Source organism: Bombus huntii, chromosome 6 (genome assembly GCF_024542735.1).
Source record: "Bombus huntii isolate Logan2020A chromosome 6, iyBomHunt1.1, whole genome shotgun sequence".
NCBI classification, from domain to species: domain Eukaryota; kingdom Metazoa; phylum Arthropoda; class Insecta; order Hymenoptera; family Apidae; genus Bombus; species Bombus huntii.
The window spans coordinates 3,857,798-3,874,837 of NC_066243.1; the positions used below are offsets into that span (position 1 = coordinate 3,857,798).

General features: G+C 32.9%; 1 protein-coding gene and 1 long non-coding RNA gene across 6 annotated transcripts in view; one reads left to right on the top strand and one right to left on the bottom strand.

Moving 5' to 3' along the window:
* The window catches only part of LOC126866591 (uncharacterized), a 210,347-nt gene that overhangs the window by 27,779 nt on the left and 165,528 nt on the right, over positions 1-17,040 (bottom strand). The window lies entirely within an intron of this gene.
* The window catches only part of LOC126866607 (uncharacterized), an 86,703-nt gene that overhangs the window by 11,258 nt on the left and 58,405 nt on the right, over positions 1-17,040 (top strand). The gene's annotated exons all lie outside the window — the stretch shown is intronic.

The window sequence follows — 17,040 nt, forward strand, 5'->3', positions numbered from 1 at the left end:
GATAATATAAGCCGTTTTTATTGCGTTTCCAGAGATTAATCATATAATGCCAATTGCAAAAGAAATATCAAGCGATACGCTACATGCATACACATAGTTTCAATGGCAAAATGTGGTATTTCATATACGTCCGACGAGGTTCAATATGGGACAAAAGTTAGACATATAATTTGCTCCTGAAAGGTACCAATTTAAGGGAAAACGTATTTGGTTTTCTTGTCTTTTCATACGATAGGTTTTACAACATAAAAGTGAAAGTATCCGGCAAATTAATAGTTTTTCCATATGAATTGATTATCATACGAATAGATATCTTTTCAGAGAGAGTGTCAAGACGAATCGATTTCGTAAATTAAAACTTCTATGATGAAGAACGTAAAATTTAAAAGAACGTAAATCATCTGCATATCAGCTGTACGCGTCCATATAAAATGTAATTGCACGAGATTATGTTCCTCTCGATATCATCCAATTCCTATCTGACTACTGACTGTCTGATTCAAGTGGCATAGTCTGTAGCTATCTGAGACGTAAAATGCAAAATACAGTCAATGTAAAAAGCATTCGTACATCATTTACAAAAGAAAAACTTGTTCAAAATTGGACCAAAAGACTTGAGCTCTTTTTGAGAAGTTAGAAGAATTAGTTCATTAGATGACGTGTAAAAGATAAAAAAATTGTACAAGGTGGACTTTACTATCTTCATCGCTATTCATATCAATTTCTATTTTCTCCAAATTTCTGTTGCACTTCATCTAGTCAACTGATCCTTCTATTGGTTTGGCAACTAAGCGATTGCGGATTTTGTCATTACCACCTAATGACAAAATTCGCAATCACTTAGTTGCCAACCTAATAGCTTCTCAAAAAATCTCAGGTCGTATGGTCGAAGTTTAAAGAAGTTGATCTATTTTAAATAAAATTTATAAATTATAAATTGATAAAATAACTTCTTTAAATTTTATTTTAGAGATGTTATTAGCACGCATAACATAATGGCTATAATCTTAACTATAAAATGATAAGTTACATCATTTGTTAATATCATTTTTGTAATTATTTATTTACATAGTTGTAGTGCACTAAGCCATTAGGTTTCTTTTATAGCTTATGCCAAATACAGAGTGTTTAAGATTTCACAATGTGCACCAGTTTGACGCCAATATTCAATTATGTACAATATATAATTAACTTGTAAATTACTCGTAAGCCGTATTATTTTAATTGTAATTTGTAAATTAGATTATTTTAAATAGAACAATGTACATTATAAAATTGTCTTATATAAAGAATTCTTATAACATATATAAGAATATAAAGAATTTCTTGTATCTCGCACGAATACTTTTGTGACTGATCGTTCGTATTTGTTGCGTTCGAATGTTCCATCGTTTCTGCTGAGGTTGACTGATAGAGGAACGAGTGGATGAATTTGTAATAGAAAAATATCTTGAAATAAGTATAGGTATAAGTATAAGTATAGTGTACGCTGATACAGATCCTCACTCTTGCACTGTTACAATACAATAGGAAAAATCCATGACAGAGTTCATATATTTATAGAAAAAGGACATTAGCAAAAAGTTAACCCTGGTGTGTAGTTCTAGCTGAAGGCTACAAGAAACAGCAATAGAAATCTACTTATAGCTCTTTTGTCTTTAGACCTTGCAATGCAAAACAAAATTTATATTCAAGCGCACAATAATATGGACCTCTCCTTATTTTGAATTCTTTTCCTTAAATTCTATTCTTTTTGTAACAACGATCTCCAGGTCACGGATATACAAAAGGAAAAGGTGTAGAGATTTTCTTGAAGTAAATATTTCAACAGTTTCACGTTAGGAAGCGGAAACGAATCGCGTGCAGTTGTTGTTACGAATCTGCAATGTGAAAATCAACCGAGAGTAATTATTAGAATGTAGAGTGTAATCTTGCCTCTATTCGACGAATAGCGTTTCACTTCTCTACATAAACAGTATTATATCACAGAACGTCCGAGATACGACTTGCTTTAGAATCAAATGAAACTCATTCGACATAAAAAGTAACGCTAGGCGATAATTTAACACATTTTTTTACCGTTTCTCGGAAGTGTTTTTATAAATATTTGTAGCCGTTATAAGGTGCACGCAATATGCAAGTACATACATATATTTCGCGCTCTAGAAACAATTTTTACCGCTCTTCGTTGCCACTTTCGCGAACAATTTTTCTTAAGTAATTGATTCCTTGATGCACGCTTAAAAAACACGACACATAGTGCATCATTAGCAATAGGAAACACTGGAATTATGTGAGAGAAAGTAGTGGCATTTCACGTATATATTTTTCCCGGCACATGTCGGCCTTACACGTTCCATTATAATTTTCATATCGTGAAAATCTATTCTCCTTGTCACGTCTTTCACCTGTATGACGACAAAGGCACGTGAAACAATTTTATTACCGCCTAATTACGTTCGTTTGCGCCGATGTATTATTAATGTCTGGCAATTTGCAGCGCCAGTACGTTTCTACTTATGCGTCCATGAATAAATTGATAACGAGATTCAAGGTTAGCCAATTGGGTAATTGAATATTTAAAAAATTACATTCGGAACGTTCATTAACTGAATATATTAAGAATCATATTAAATATTTACATTCTTATTTTTTATTATTCTTTTACTATTTATTATTTCTTTAAGACGTGTTTGCTTCGAATAACAAATTTTCCAGCGACGATATTTCGAAGATTTTACTATTTACATATATATATATATAAAATTATAATAATATATATATATATATGTCGGAGATGAAAGGAAAACCGGAGCCTTCCCTTTGCAATTTTGGGAGCCTTCTAATGCTTTAGCCTAGATTTTATCATAGCTGTAATTAAGCAATTGTTGTCATTTGTAATTGTTCGATATTTGTAATAGCGAAAGTGTGTTCGAAGTGACAACTGGTCGCCGAACGTAGCCACGGTCACGGGATAAACATTTTGCCTGACGAAGGTGTGGATCGGTTGTATTGTTCTCCCTAGAAATCACATAGAATTGTACTTTGGAGATGTCGATATAATGGGACACACGTTGTATTAGGAATTAAACTCCAGACAGAAACTGCCTAGCAACGGCGTTTGGATCTTTCTCGATGCTTCCAAAGAGTATACAACAAACTCTTGGCAGAAACTGCCTAGCAACGGCGATTGGAACCTTCTCGATGCCTCCAGCGAGCATATAACAAACAAATGCAGACGTACAGCGAAAAAGATTTTCATCAGATATTCATTCGTGTGATCGCCTTGGAAAGTGATACATCGAGCAATTTACCGAGTGTCTCAGCAATCGTATTTTTTTGTGTTTAAAATTATTCTACGCATAGTAAAGAGTTATCCCGTTGACCGTGGATTCGTTTGAACCCAGGAACATTGTTAATAGCGTTAATTAAATTCATTATTCGTAAAACCTATTAATCGTTGATCTCATTATTCGTTAAATTTATTATTCGTAAGACATATTATTCGTTACTTTTATTATTCGTTAAACTTATTATTCTTTAATCTAGTCATTAGTTAAACTTATCGTTTGTTAATCTTATCATTCATTAAACTCATTATTCATAATATTTTGTAAAATCTTGCATATTCGCGTAAATATAATCTCTGTTTCGTAAAACGATGGCTAATTCAAATGAAGAATCGTCACGCGCCTTAAATTCTAATGTTAACCCGACATATATTTATTATTATCATTTCTTTTATTAGGTAAAATTAGATGAATCGAAGAATACAATACCTGCTAATATTTAAGAAATAATTATAGATTCGTTTGTATTTTAACTGACAGTTTCAGGAAATTATGATCACAAAAGTATTATAACATGTTCTTAGTCCTATCTAACTCGTCCATCACTGTTTTATTGAAATCGTTGAAGATTTGCAATTATTAAATCTCTACGACCATCGTCTGGGGACGTTCGACAAAGTTGATGCATTTTCACCACGTAGGTTTAGTTCTAAATTTAGTAACTGTAATGCCATTCATAGAATGTGTTCAGTTGCGAATAATTTTTCTTTCGTACTGGACTTTTCCACGTTCTATCTTGGCGCGTTTGAGAATTCTTTGTTTAAACTTCTACGATGCATACGCGCTCTGTAACATATCGCGATCCAATGGGTTTTCTCCCGTTTGATTGAAATTTAATTAAGCCTTTGCACTCTGAATTTTATTTCAATTTCGTTACCAACAGCTCCCAATGCTTCCAAGTGTTTTATTTCAAATTTACTTTAACTAAAAAACAAGACAATTTAAATAAATAAAGGAAGAAACAAATTCACTTAAATACCAGTTTTATTCACACTATTGTTGTATTTTGTAATTTTTAAGTGTACGATATATCTTGAAACAATTTCCAGGATGCAATCCTGGTTTTCTTTCGCACGTTGCACGAAAATGTTGGACTGAAAGAATGTCGAGTGAGACTCGAAAAAGGAGTGCAAAGGGTTAAATCTACGATTCTACCGTTTATGATTCCAAATATTTAATTAAACCGTGCTTTGTAACTGATATGAGACTGCATACCAAACAAAGACAAATTGTAGACATAAACACGCGAGTGGACGTACTGTGGTGGCGAAAAATCCGATAATTACGATTCACCTCGGACAAATTTTCAACCTTGGAAAATCCGCGTATAAATTTTCAGTCCCGAAAAACTGAACCATGTACGTAAATGCGTGCATGTAACGTCCTGTTGTCGCATGAAAGCTGTATTTGTATATGAAGCATACTACATATGTACATACATGTGTTATTATTGTAATTTTCTAAGAAAATAAGTTGGACAAAGAAGAAAATGATTTTAAGAAAATTATCCACGTGTAAGGAAGAGGAAATACGTACACATATATATGTACGTATATATATAGTGTGGTTCAAAAATCAGTGACTGCGATTTTTCAGCATTTACGATAGTCGGAGGAAGAAACGTTTCGAACAAAAGTTAATCAGCTTCTAATCGGCTACGAATCGCAATATAATAATAATTTCAAAAGAGTTACTCCTTTAATAAAGAGTCACCTCTATATTTTTAGATGGGACGATACATTTTTGTATATATCGTTATATTATATATGCATTTTTTAAGACTCTACAGCTACGTATTAACACTAGAACTACCGATAGTTAACACGAAGCGATTTCTACCAGTCAGTCAAAATGACTGGTCTTTAAAAAATACGTAATAATAGAATATTTGTATATTTATTGATTTATTACTTTCTTACAGAAGAAATTTCATGTTATGCAGTACATTTTTGGCATTATTAATCCATCTGGGGTCATAACCCCTAAAAGAGGGTTGACACATTTGTAAAATTGTAGAACCAGTCATTTTGACTACTGTGATATTTTTAGTGTTAGCGATCTAGCGATTGACCCGGAATTTTCCTGATAACTGATATCGTCATATCGGATAGTACGCAGTACAAATGTTCAAAACGTGTGGCAAGTTGTACCAAACGAGGAAACTGGTTAATTGGAGTTCGATAAACAGATTGCAGGATCCTTTTACACTTTGACAAGTATCAGTCATTTTGACTGGTATTGGTATGAAAGTAGCTTTGATACAAAATTATTTTCAGTTTGAATACATAAAAAACAAAATAGAATTCATTATATTATTTTTTTAGTTATCGTTGCGAAAGTCATTACATCACTGCGGAAGAAAAAGATAACATGAAGTAGGAATTTTAAAATAAAATTGTAAAACCAAACAATTTGACTGGTGTGGTAGTAGTTCTAGTGTCAAGGTACTTGGATGGAGAAATGATCAGTTTAAAAGATGTTTTATCTTTGATGTTGTGAAATTTATCGTACGAAAGACGAGGAAAGCATAAAAGCTAAAAAGTAGCGCGTAAAATATAAAAAGCAAAAGGTATTACGCTATCTTTCCTCGTCTTTCATACGATAAGTTTCGCAACGTTAAATTTTCCGACTCAATTACCTTAAATTTTCCCGACTCAAGTACCTTAATACCTTCCTGCAGAGGATTAAAAAAAATGCATCGAATGGAGTATAAGAAAACGTATTATTTCGTTTTAAAAAATAGTAGTAACCTCGATATTTCATACAAGTAAAACATTTTCGTATTGCAATTTACAGTCGATTGAAAGCTGATTAAATTACGTTCGAAACGTGTTTTCGTCCAACTCTTAGACCACCCTATATAAACCAATATACACTCACATTATTCATCCGTATATTATATTTATACTGTGACGATCTTCACGCGACTGATCTCACGAAAACTGCAAATAATATGAACTTAGTCTGTCGGCTAATCGTCTTTCAGCAACGACGATTCGCCTTTTCTTCTCAAACGCTTCTCGTTAGCTGTCCGTAAAGTTTGTTACAAAGTGGCGCTTTCCTACACGGATTACATAAGTAAGTACACGGTGTGTATCTACTCGCGAAAATTCCTACAATATTAAGCGAGAAACACGTGCGCGTACAATGAAATCCGCCGCTGTGTTCGAGGGTCGACCGTGTTGTTATGTACGAAAATCTAATGGAACTTTCGTGTTAAATTATCGCACGAAGCAGCCATCTGCTTTTAAAGCTTCCCTTTAATTCGATATATTTTACGAAACGTGAAAAATGACCGAAGCGGCGGAACAGTCTGGAAAAACAATGCATCGCGACTGGATCGATACGCTTCCCGCGACAGGTAGGAGAATCCCATAGCGATTACCGTCTGCAGGAGACGACGAGAAGGGGCAAGCAGTCGGTTGAAGAGGACGGTTATCGATATATTACAGGGAAACCAGGCATTTCGAGATGCTGCGCTATGAATTATTCAGAACGTGGTGGCACGGCAGAATGTCGACGTTGTAGCATTGTAGCCGACAAACCGCGCGCCTGCTAATACATTTTCTCGCGGCGAATTGGCCAAGTTTCCGCATGGAGAACTACCCTTCGCAGACTTGTTATGCCGACGTGTTCCATCCTGGTAATGATGTATCGATTTGGCAGTTCGTTAACGAAACTTTTAATTGCGAAAGAATCGCGTCCTTTGCGACGATGGCGGAGCTGTAGCGTTTCTCGTTAGAAACCTGATTGGGGAAAATTTCCGTCATTTATGCGAGAGACTCGGGAAGTTGACATTTGCAGGGCTCAATTGTATTGTCTGAGACGGAGTATTTCCGTGTATTATATTCTAATACTTTTTGGAGGATTTGAGAAATAGAGAAAATGCCATAGTTTTGTCATTTTGTACATAATGGCAAATGTATAATGGGAAATGGAATATAACATTTCTATAACATTTTTCATTTTCTATAGCAGTTTTCTGCTTCCTATATATCTTACCATAGGAATTGTTGGAATGTTCAATTTCATATATTATATATTTATTTATAACTATAAGATGTCTGATTATTATTATTACATTAATTATTATAGCGACGAGAGTGGATTCATTGGTATTTTTCGTAAAATAATGTTCGCGTATATTATTATAGAAAACGTGGGACATATACGTTTTGAAATTACAAAAACGTATGTCGTCAGAAAGTGAAGCTGTGCTTTAATTAAATGTGGAATTAAACGGACGATATTTTTAGAAGCTGAAATATACGATTTATGTAAATGCAAATGAATTCATTAAAATTCTCAGAAAGTTTAACTCGCACCATTACTATTCTCAGCTCACTTAATACATAATTATATGCATTCTTATAATTCGTAGATATGCGTCAAAATTATTAGTATCACAAGCTTATTTTTTAAATTAATTTACACAAAAACAAAATTAAGAACTAATTGTGTAATTTGCAATTAATTAATTATATTACAAACATTTTATTCATAATAATGCTATTAATTTTGTTATGTCCCGAAGTTTTCATTACTATTATTTACGTTTAATTACAAATAGCGCAAATTTATTTTCATATTAATTTGCATAAAATAAATTGAATTGAATGGGCAATTTGTAATACATTAATTATAATACAAGTATTTAATTCATAATCATGTCATTAATTCTACTGTGTTTTGAAGTTTTTGTTACTACTTGCATTTAATTGCAAATAGCGCAATTTTATTTTTATATTAATTTCCATAAAATAAATTGAATTGAATGGACAATTTGTAATACACTAATTATAATACAAGTATTTAATTCATAATCATGTCATTAATTCTACTGTGTTTTGAAGTTTTTGTTACTACTTGCATTTAATTGCAAATAGCGCAAATTTATTTTCATATTAATTTGCATAAAATAAATTGAATTGAACGCGTAATTTGTAATCCACTAATTATAATACAAGTATTTAATTCATAATCATGTCATTAATTCTACTGTGTTTTGAAGTTTTTGTTACTACTTGCATTTAATTGCAAATAGCGCAAATTTATTTTCATATTAATTTGCATAAAACAAACTGAATTGAACGCGTAATTTGTAATCCACTAATTGTAATACAAATATTTAATTCATAATCATGTCATTAATTCTACTGTGTTTTGAAGTTTTTGTTACTACTTGCATTTAATTGCAAATAGCGCAATTTTATTTTTATATTAATTTCCATAAAATAAATTGAATTGAATGGGCAATTTGTAATACACTAATTATAATACAAATATTTAATTCATAATCATGTCATTAATTCTACTGTGTTTTGAAGTTTTTGTTACTACTTGCATTTAATTGCAAATAGCGCAAATTTATTTTCATATTAATTTGCATAAAACAAACTGAATTGAACGCGTAATTTGTAATCCACTAATTGTAATACAAGTATTTAATTCATAATCATGTCATTATTTCTATTATGTTTTGAAGTTTTCATTACTACTTGCGTTTAAAATATTCATTATTCATTGTAGCAATAATTCAAATACGACATTTCAACTGGAAGAAGGAATAATTTTAGATAAATAAAAAGATATCAGTCTAGATCTGCTATAATCAAATACAAAATTGAAACTTTCTACTTGATATATATATGGTATGCGAGAAAACTGGATGAAATTGGAAACTTCTTTTTTATTACAATTTTCCATCACTTTTTCCCCAGAGTACTATAAATAACTAACGCGTAGTATTATTCTTATGTTTTATATTTACGTATAAAATATAACTGCTCGTGTTGCCCTCATTTTATAAATCAATAGCCTTGAAAACACTTAACAATTGTGCGAAAATAACAAACGAAGAAATTTTATCGTTCCTCATATTGTTCACTTATGAATTACGATAACAATCTTCGATACCTTCTGTTAAACAGAGCAACACAGTATAAATAATAATTGTTTTTTCACATAACGAACAGTATGATAAATGACGCGATTTCTTTTTTTATCGAGCTTTAAATATTTCATCCCATAATAATTTAACAACCGTTTGAACGACGTAGCAAGTGTAGAATCGAAGATCGATAAGAATCTATGCGCGAGTAAAGTTAGAATCGTCACGGAATCGTAACAGATTGATGAAGTTTATTCGATGCATTTTAATCTATTAAAAAAAAAGAAAAAAAAACAAAGCAATTTTATTATTAGATACAATCATCTCGGGAAATTAATGGCATCGTCTGAAAATCATACTTTCATCTCTCGCTTAAACTATCAAATCCTAGTAAGGTAAATTGTAAGTAAAAATAAATTGCTGAAAGTGTAGATTCTTTCGAGAAAAACTTTCGAGAAAATTACGTTGACTTTTATCGGAATCATGATTATATCAAAACATCTATCTTCCTTCACTCTAAATATTAGGTTGTCCGAAAAGTTTCTTTCGTTTCATAAGGTGATAATAGATGAACAATAATTTCTCTTTTATATTATTTTATTGAATTAAGTATGATCTATTTCGTTCTATTTCTATTATTATGTTCGTGCATAATTCATTGTGCGCATAAACATTGCGCGTCTATTATTTCCTTATCAAACGAAAGCAACTTTTCGGACAACCTAATACAACCATCTATATGCAATTATACATAGATACTATGAATATTTATTTGGTAATTACGCCGAGTAGGTTTCTGCAATATAAAGACAGATTGTTGATGAAGTGGCTAGCCATCTGCCACTGGGAGATATTCTGGCTTCGTATCCCAGTCGGTCCGCCGATTTCTCAGCAATTATTTACGAATCGTAATAATTGGCTTTATACGCGAATGGCCTTTAGCCATGCAGAAACTATGCACGTTATATATATCCACAAGCGGTGTACGTGCAATGTCAAGCTGTGTTGGGCTATGGACACGATATTGGTCTGACGTCAGGTCACCCTATGCTATTAGCGCAAAACGAGAAGCGAGGCAAAGAGAAAAATAGACATTTTACAAACAAAAATCGCCAGAGGTTTAATAAAATGTGTAAATGGCCAAGGGTCTTTTGTGTTACAAGGCACGAATGTAAATGTTTAATTTAGACCCCTGGACCAATGTGAAAATAAACAAAAAAAAAAAAAGAAAAAAAAGGAGTAAGCTTGTCATTCTAACGATAGGCATACAATTTCATAATTGGTACACGATCATCTTTAGTCGAATAGTTTTTGGAATTATCATCGGATTAAATTATTTCCGGATCAATGCAACTCAGTAGTCTGTAAAGCGGTATTTTTGGCCCAACTTTCGTTTCCCGACTTTCATATTGCAACTTCCATAATGGAATGACAATCATTGAAAGCATATTACTTGTCTCAAATAACTGTGTGATGAGAGATAACGTTTTAAACGGGGAATATAAATGCGTGAAGTTGAAAGTGAAACTAACTGTTTCAATTATTTATTATGCTACATTCAGATGCACATGTGTGATATATTTCCATGCGTACAAGCAGCTATATTTTAGTCATTGGATTGCGGTATATGCATGCTTTTGTTACTTATACAAATACGCAAACTTGCTGACAATTTAAGGGGGTGTTCTGAATTAGAATGTTCTAAAACAGCGTCTTTTTGTGTTTTTTTTTTTAGAAGGGAAAGAAAGAAATGAAGTTATTGAATTTTGAGGTATAGTTTTATATATATTTAACGAACTCGATGAACTAAGAGAAAGACAGAAAATAGTGTGAAATTAAAAATTTTGGCGGGTTTAAAGAAAATATGTGTTTTATAAAAAGAAAAATTAAACTTTAAGATGCTATAACAATTACTTAAACAAACTTTTTGACGAACTTTTTTAGTTCATCGAGAAGAAAAATATATAATAATTTAACCCTTTTTTGGTTTTTCGTTTCGGTCAAGAATTACGAGGTGGATCTTTCACGATGATTGAAAACTGCAGCCCAGGAAATAGTCTTAGAAATCTGTCATAATTGTCTTTCTTACTTTAAAAAAAATTTTTTGTATTCGTTAAATATATATAAAAGCATACCTCAAAATTCAATAACCAAAAACAATCACAAAAAGACGCTGTTTTAGAATTCTAATTCAGGACAACCCCTTAAACTTCAAGACTAAGAAGAGACGTTCGATTAACCGAATCTAACGTTTATTTTTAATTACGTGTCCGGAATTTACAATCGTATAATCACTGTTTTAGAGTACTAGAGTGTCCGGCATAAATATGCGCGTTATTTTAAACAGAGAAAGTACATAGCTGCTGGTAACTGTGGCAGGCGATGCGACGTTAAATAATAAAACAAACAACGATAATAAATAAATGAAAACGTTTGAACGAAGTCGGTACATTGCTTCTGTCTGAGTTCAAATTGAAACACGCGATATTGTAACGTGTCAGTATACTTTCTACGGCCGCTATGTCTCTGTTCGATTGCTGAATATAACCCCGTATGAAGTATAAATGAGAGAAGAGGCTTATTTTTAGCAGACACGACCTTTACAAGAGGCTATTCCGATTCGCATTTCTATCAAATATAGACGAAACGCTAACAGGCACTGTGCTTTGAAAGAAAACATCAAGATTCAAATTTAATTGATACAAGTTCGCTCGTAATCTCATTGCAAAATCATGCTGCCCGCAAAGGTTAAGAAGAGAACATTTACAATCCTATTGCGGTATCTACCCTTTCGCTTCGGCAGTCCACGTCCGCCGAAGTACCGTCACTGAACGGAAACGCGCGCCAGAAATACGCACAGTGTGCGTGGTTGTTGTATATACGTTTTCCTAAGTTTTAACGCTTTACCGACCGATAGCCGATTAATCGGTTTTCTGTCACCGACGTTTACCGACCGATAGCCGATTAATCGCTTGTTTGTCGCTGACGCTTACCGACCGGTAGCCGATTAATCGCTCGTTTGTCGCTGACGCTTACCGACCGATAGCCTATTAATCGGCTTTTTGTCACCGACAATCTTTCTCATTATTTGAGCAGTAATTTGTTATTTAGTACTAAGGTGCTTTGCTCAGTTGCGTCAGTTGCGTTGCTTTGTAAGCTCCCACAGTTTTATACCAATCTGAAAAACGTAGCGTTCGCGATGAACAAAAAGAATGGTATTGGAGAGTCTAAACCGAAACAGAGCCGGTGCCAGGGAGAATCTGCGCCTGAGCTGCTGTAAAGTGTTAAATAATAGTAATTCTTGTAAGAACCGTATGTGAAATACCGTTTCACTGTCAATGGATTTAACTGATCTTTTAGCATGAAACAGTATACGATCGTTTGGGTGTTTGAAATATATTACCTGGAACGTTTTGATGTTGTTTCAACAATGAGTAACTTTAAGAAGTGATTAATCCAATATGTCAGTAGAATCAACAGAAAATATTCTGCCGATAACGAAAAAATATATCGTTGACTACAGATAGCACTTGTATATACATCATTTGGATGTCGATATATGGGATGCCGGACTCGGGAGTCGTTGCGTGGTCGCCGCCTATATGCGGCGCTCGTACCCACAGGTCATCTCGTGGGTAACGCCCAGGGGTGGCGTGACTTATCGCGGGGCCGGGTACAAAAATTTTGCGGGGCCTGAATACACATTCAAATCCTGCACTTAAATTTTACAACGAGGAATTATTTATTTACAAATGCTGTTACATATTATATATTTTTTATAAGATGAATATTAAGTAATAATACGATCCAATAATAATATTAAATAATTTTTCTCGCTTTTTTCGACGCCAAGTTTTTGATAACATCGTCAAAATCGATTGAATTTGCTACTTCACTTTTTATTGACAGAATAGCCAGAGATGAAAATCTCTCTTGGTTTATCGATGATCGCAGATAATTTTCGTAGACCGCGGGGCCTCTCAAAACACGGGGCCGGGTTCCGCGCTGGTTCCGGCTTCGATGAAATTAACTTTGCGCATTGTTGATTATAGTATTTTTTAATCACAGTGTAACTCAGATATTTCTACGGTACGTGCGAGTATTAAATATTATCAACTTCATTTTGCAATTAACTAACATCCATTTATGTTTTTGAAATTTGCTTTATCTCCCGCGTTACCCACGCCCCTTGATCTTCCTCTGTTTGACGCCATCTGTCGTTTCCCTACCTTACTCTGTTTGCCGCGCTTCTGACTTCCTAACCTCTTCTCCTCTAGTTTTTCTAATTTGTATCTCCCTCGTTCCTGACTTCTTTTCGCTTTTCTTTCACTTCCTCCTCACTCTTTATTTTCCCTTCTTCGTGTCACTTTGTGCTTCCTTCTGCTTTTTCCCTTCACAATTCACTTTTTCCATAGAGCTCTCCATCCGCGTGTTATCCTCGCCCCGAACCGAACCGAAAATCTAACATCCATTTATGTTTATCCTAAGCGTCTCATGATTTATGAATATAGTAAACGATACATGTACAGTCGATTCTCGGTAACTGGAACCTCGCGGAAAAGCTAGTTAGAGAAATTTTTATTATTTAACGAACGAAAATTCGACACGCAGAAACTTCGTTCGAAGGCACAATTACGTTCACCGTTTCGATAACAGGCAAGCGTTTAATATTTTAAGCTTTCTCTTGGAACTTGTTTCATTCGATGTGCATAAAGTTACGCGCGCAATTACGCTGCCGATTGACAAAAACTGATTATCTTGCGTGAGTATGCACGTGGTTGAAGGGCGTAGAAGTAGGACACAGTTTGTGTTGTTTTACGTCATTCCAGATAATATTAGGTTGTCCGAAAAGTTTCTTTCCTTTGATAAGGAAATAATGGACGCACAATGCCTTTGTTTTATATTAGTTTATCGAATTATGCACGAACATAATAATAGAAATATAACGAAATGGATCATACCTAATTCGATAAAATAATATAAAAGAGAAATTGTTATTCATCTATTATCACCTTATGAAACGAAAGAAACTTTTCGGACAACCTAATACTAACAGTTGGAAGAAAGATGACGATATCTTGTGACACACGACATAGTTATAGGCACATTTCGAGTTGCAGAGACTCGATGCAAGTTCGATTTTTAAAGGTCTGGATATTCTAAATTCAAATCCTACAGGTAAAATAACACATCTGGACACGTGGAAGGTAATTCGAGCTAAAGCGAGTTCTATTTTCATTTCTAGAGACTTTCAAGTTATCGAGCTTCGACTAAAATTTTTGTACGATATTGTATAGAAAACAAAAATTTTGTATTTAAAAAACACCTTTGCAGATGCACAGAAATGTTACTTACGATTTGTATATGTATCGAGTTACGCGTCTGCAACAATATTCGATGAAATGGAAAGAGAAATAAAGACCAGGATCGAAGTGTTGCGTTTCTACTTGTAGTTTTTAAATTATATTCCAATCATATACATGTCTAATTATATTCTAATCAGTTACATGTCTAAGACATGTAAAATAGAGATCTGTTTATTACTTTAACGATATCTGCAACAGTTCTTCCCAACAGCTGCGTTTTTACACTGTGGAAACTAAGAATTTTATTTGAAAGCAAGTCAAAGTATTTATTTACGAAGTTAAAATTTTGATACATTTATACTTTAACCCGTAAACACGTTCAATAAACATCTCCTTGTACTTTCTTTTCTTTGAAGGAGGTAAGAAAACTAATTCGATAATATTCACTTTGAGAAGGAGGAAAGGAAGTAACAACTTTTGCGTTTACAATTAGTTACAATTATTTGCAATTAATAATACAATTATTTTGTACAAGTTGTCTAATACGTTTCTTTAGAATAATGAAGTAAATAAAAATAAATTACAAGTCGCTGGTCTCATAATTTCTTTATATTCAATTTTCAGTCATTTTTAAGGCGCGCAGAAGCTCGCTCTAAATACGAACAGCCTCTTACCGATAAATTAACAAATTAATATGAGTTCGCAGGAGAAATTTGCTTAACACTTTATCTCGGTCGGTGAAAGCTAAAAATTCGGAATATCCGTTTCGATCACCGTTACGCGTGCGTGTTTTCTTTCCAAATGTAAATTCGAAACCAAGCTGGTCGTATCCGACTCAAAAAAATTTTGCACAACCAAAAAAAAAAAAATTCAAGAACAAAGTGAGGAGCGTGCAACGTCAATGGAACATATCTTACCAAAAGAAAAATTATCGACTTCGAGATGCGCCCAAAATTATGAAATAATTTCCACCTTATTTGTACTTTACTTAGACAAATATACGCCAACGAGAAAGATTATCCGTTTAGTAAAACGGCATATTAAATATATTACAAGCTCTTCGAAGGCGACAATATGACAATCAAACACTTGGAGACTCAAATTGTTGAATACGGCGTCATAAATGACACTGTGTGCCAGAAATGCCATTAAAATAGATTTAAGCATCATGCGAGATACGTCTAATGAGGTTCATCGTAAAAAAGAAAACAATTTGTGCGTGTTTATGCAGTCTGGCAGCGATGTGCGCGAGATAGGGAAATGCTTATTGTGTGAATATAATCCTCGATCAGAAGCAGTTAAGGTTATAACAGCTTGCGTTTTGCTGTTTTCCTTGTACGAAAATAAATATTTTCTTACTTTGCATTCAATAATAAAGCAAACGTACGCATTTCTTTTATCAATATTAAATCACAAAGATAAATATTAAACAGTAAATGGAAGTAAAATTAAACGTTAGGATTCATTTTTTTAATTAAATGTTACGATTAATTCTTTTAATTAAATTTTACAATTAATTTCACTTTCATTTACTGTTTAATATTTTCTTAGTCTCGCCTTACCTTGCATTCGATAATGAAGTAAACGTAAGTATTTCTCTCGTCGGTATTAAATCGCGAAGTTAAGTATTAAACACTAAACGAAAGTAGGATTAAATGTTACGATTAATTCTTTTAATTAAATTTTATAATTAATTTCACTTTCATTTACTGTTTAATATTTTCTTAGTCTCGCCTCACCTTGCATTCGATAATGAAGTAAACGTAAGTATTTCTTTTATCGATATTAACCCATTGCACTCGGCATGTTATTTAAATTTTGTTACCAACGCTTTTAAGTGTTTTATTTGAAATTTACTTTAACTAAAAATTAAGACAATTTAAATAAACAAAGGAAGAAACAAATTCACTTAAATACCAGTTTTATTCACACTATTGTTGTATTTTGTAATTTTTTAATGTATGATAATGTCTTGAAACAATTTCCAGGATTCAATCCTGGTTTTCTTTCGCACGTTTTACAAAAAAATGACGAGACAGAAAGAATGTTGAGTTGGAATCGAGAAAGGAGCTCCTGAGATAAAAACTGATGTCGAATCACACTCGACATAGGAGTGCAAAGAGTTAAATCGCAAAGTTAAGTATTAAACATTAAAAGAAAGTAGGATTAAATGTTACGATTCATTCTTTTAATTAAATGCTACAATTAATTTCACTTTCATTTACTGTTTAATATTTTTTTAGTCTCGCCTTACCTTGAATTCGATAATAAAGTAAACGTAAGTATTTATTTCATCGATATTAAATCGCGAAGTTAAGTATTAAACACTAGAAGAAAGTAAGATTAAATGTTACAATTAATTTTTTAAATTAAATGTTACGATTCATTCTTTTAATTAAATGCTACAATTAATTTCACTTTCATTTACAGTTTAATATTGCCTTAGTCTCGCTTTACCTTGAATTCGATAATAAAGTAAACGTAAGTATTTCTT